The following is a 4,285-nucleotide window of genomic DNA, read 5'->3' on the forward strand; positions in this document are numbered from 1 at the left end:
AAGTCTAAATGTCAATGAATGAATCCCCTATCTTTGGGATTAGTTGCCCTAGTTTCAAAATAAATCAATGTGTGTACGGGGTCAACTTGCCCCAATTTTCCAAGTAAATCAATGTGTGCTTGGGGTCAGTTACCCCAGCTCATAATTAAACACAACAGAATCTCTCCATCAAGGATGTCAAATAATCATTCAAAAGCTCAAGATAAGTGTGAAGGGTGCTCTATTGCTGCTTGTGATGCTAGAATGCAATGATATGCTGCTATATGTATGCATGTTGCTAACTTATAATGCAATGATATGTTGCTATTAATATGCATGTTACTAACTTGTGATTATATGTTTGCATTTTTATTTTTTTGTGTAATGTATGAAACGCACAATGGCAATGCATGAGATGTATGGTAATGCGTGAAATGCATGACAATGCATAAGATGCATGGTAATACATAAAATGCATGAGATGCGTGAAACTGCATGATAATACATGGAATGCATGAGATGTGTGGTAATGTGTGAAGTATAGGGTAATGCATGAAATGCATGGCGATGCATAAGACATATGATAATGCGTGAAATGCATGACAATGCATAAAATATATGGTAATGTATGAAATGTAGGTATGACGATGCATAAGATGTATGGTAATGCGAGAAATGCAGGGCAATGCATAAGATGTATTACCATACATGAAGTGTAGGTAATGCATGCAATGGATGACAATGCATGCATGAAATGCATGACAATGCATGAGATGTATGGTAATGCAAGGAATGCATGGAAACGCATGAAATCTTAGGTGATGCATGAAATACATGGCAATGCATGAGATGTATGGTAATGCATGGAATGCATGGCAATATATGGATTTTAGGGAATGCATGAAATGTATGACGATGCATGAAATTCGGGGTAATGCATGACAATGCATGAATCTTTTCTCCCAATGACCTCATCTTTGGTCTCTACATGAGATTCGCCACATTTGAATGGATTTGTAACCGATCTTAGTTTAATTTTCTTTATTCATCCGGTCATGAAAGTGATTGACTCAACTCAAAAATCACAAAATCTGCCCCAGTTGAATGGACCTATAGCTGATCCTAACTTTGATTTCTTATTCCAATCTGATAAGAAAGTGCTTGAATGGGACCTACTGAGACTCAACTCTGAATTTGCCCCAGTTAAATTCATCTGCCACCGATCTTGACTCTATTGTTGGATCCCATAACATTTGCCTTAGTTTGACTGCTCTTTCTCCACAAGGATCTCTTTTATAGAAATTTCTGGTGATTCTGAAACTCTTTGACTATCCATCTCCTTTTAATGCTCTAAAGAATAAGAAAGGTTCCTTTTTCTCTTTTTTTTTTCTTTTTTTTTTTTGTATGGAACGAGGAATGATTATGCAACTATGACATCAACTTGCTAAATCAAAAGGCCATCTGCACAAAATAAATGTTTTACCATGTTTCAATGCTATCATAGGAAAAATTCATACCAGTATTCAAAAGTCGTATAACGTTGATTTCCCAGCTTAGATGATTGTCCTTCTTTTCAATTGTCCCTGTTTCATCAACCCATGCTTTGATCTCAAGATGGTCTTTAAGACTCGGGACGAAACGTAGGCTTAAGGATGTAGGATTTCAGAATAAAAGGGAAACTAAGGCTCAAAAATACCACCCCAAATAATGTTTTATGCTCCCAGTTCGAGTTGAGGCGTTTTGCAAGATATTGACCGAACTTGTTATTTAAACAAGCTGCCTACGTACCTTTTCAGGATCAGGTCATTACGTAGTTCAGACTCAACATTGAGTGTGACAAATCTTTCGAGACAATAATGTATACCAATCTGGTCAGGACTTTCATTAGGACCGTAATGTAGGCTAAGGATATGGGTTAAAGAAGAAAGGAATTACATAAGGCTCAAAATCATCAATATCATCAGGGTAATTTGGTCAAAGATCACATATGTAGTAAGTCCCTTATTCTCTTTTCTTCTTCCTTCTACTTTTCTTTTTTCTTTTTTCTTTTAATATTCTTTTCCTCCTTTTACTGCAACTTTCACTTTTTCTTTTGACTTCATTTTCATTTTAACTTCAATTGGGACCAATCTTTTAAAAACTGCCCCAATGTAGGGTGTGATCCTTTGACGGGTTAATCAAGAAATGAATCTTTCAGGCTCAAAAAGGGTTTGCAAGGACTTTCTTCTTTGACTTTCTTTTGGGTAGCAGAATAATGGCCTGCCATCCTTTTGGTAATGACTATTGTCTCAAATGATTTACCAAACGCTAAGGGACCCAAACCCAGGTTAGCTTTTTGGTGATCTAACTTTTAAGGAAAAAGCTGGTTTAACATTCAGGCTCAAATTGGTTAGCAAATGGTAAATCTTTGTTTGGGTTCTTTTTAGGGATAACTGGTCGGCCAAAGAGGGCCATCCATCATTTGATCAAAACATGAGTGATTAATAGATAGGAAATTATTAGAACAGTGCAGCCACTTCGTTGAATTCCTTGGAAGGTAAGATGCTTCTTTATAACATTTGAATTCAATGATTGTTTCATCCTTTAAATCTCTTTCTAACTCATGAACACTGGCAATATTACTTTCCCTATTTCGGCATGAAACATAAGCAAACAGAATTTGGCAATTAGACTCATGATGCAAGTGAGATAACGAAATGCATGACTCATTTTATTGAATATAGAAACTATTCCGAGACACAAGTGTCCACGGATTACAAAAAGCAAATAACAACGGAAAATAAAAGAACATCAACTAAGAAGGATTAGATAGTCAAAAGTTCGGTACTCCATCACTTTAGCCTTGGTGGACAACGACTGAAACCATTGATTTAGGAACCTCCCTGATATGTTAACCACTTCCTTCCTCGTGTTTGGGCAAAGGATTCCCCTGGACTCCTGGTTGCTTGTCATCAAAAGCTAACCATCCTGCATCTCTTAACGACTGCACCTTATGCTTGAAAGCCCAACAACGGTCAATGGTATGGCCGGGAGAGTTAGCATGGTACTCACAGCGAACCCCAGGGTCATACCACTGTGGTGGAGGGTTCGCAACGGGCGTCCCAGGGATCGCAGATACCATCCCCTTTTCCCGCAGCTGAGGAAATAATTCGGCATATGTCATGGGAATGGGGTCCACCCTTCGGAAGTTTCTCGTCACAAACCTGTCTTGTATTTGCTGATTCGGCGGACCAGAGTGAACAATCTGGGATCTTGTGCCTGTATGCATCGTTTCATTTACCATGGGCTCAAAACCAGAGTTTCTATTGGGCCATTGGTTCCCACCTCTGGCATACTGATTCTTCCAATTAAACTGCCCCTGTATCATTTGAATCTCTTCCTCTTTCTTCCTATTAGTCCACCTTTTGCCTAAGCCAGTTTCCGAGCCATTATCCTTAACTAGGCCTGCCTTGATATCGCCTTCAATCCTTCCTCCCGCAGCCACAATATCCATAAAATCATGGGGAGTTGCTCCCCGAAGGTGCGTACGGTAGGGGTCTTTTAATGTGCTCACGAACAAGGAGATGGCCTCTCGGTCACTCACCGGGGGGTCCACTTGGATCGACATATCCCTCCACCTATAAGCATATTCTCTGAATGTTTCGGTGGACTTCTTCTCCATTTCTTGCAGAGTCATTCGATCAGGTGCCATTTCCGTCACGTGGCGATAGTGAGTGATAAAGGCACTAGCCAAGTCCTTCCAAGTGCGGACCCGAGCCTTATCTTGTTGAATGTACCAACGGATGGCGGACCCGGTCAAACTGCTTTGAAAGCAATGCATCATTAGCTTTTCATCATCCGAGTAAGCGGCCATTGCTTGGCAGTACACCACTAAATGTGTTCGAGGGCACCGGGTCCCGTCAAACTTTTCAAAGTCTGGCATTTTAAACTTCGGCGGCAGGATGACTTTCGGCACCAAGCAAAGGTCATTTGGATTAACTGAATCGAAAGTATTAGAACCTTCCATTGCTTTTAAACGTTCTTCTAATACGTCGCAGCGACGCTCAGCCTCAGATTTGCTTATTCCCATATCAGACGGTACTAACGGAGGAGTTCCTACCACTGGGAACCCCTGTGCTGGCATAGCAGGGATGAAAGGAGGCATATTTGGCGGTGGACCCCCCATGACACCAGACGGTGGAATTGATGTTTGTCCATGATCAGGGGTGAACCCTGGGGGATGAGCGGGGTCCACATCTACTTCGGGATCAACATGCACTGCCTTTCCCTTGTTCATCAGTAACTCCAGAACCTTACTTATCTTGTC

The sequence above is a fragment of the Malania oleifera genome, chromosome 4 (genome assembly GCF_029873635.1).
Source record: "Malania oleifera isolate guangnan ecotype guangnan chromosome 4, ASM2987363v1, whole genome shotgun sequence".
NCBI classification, from domain to species: Eukaryota; Viridiplantae; Streptophyta; class Magnoliopsida; order Santalales; family Ximeniaceae; genus Malania; species Malania oleifera.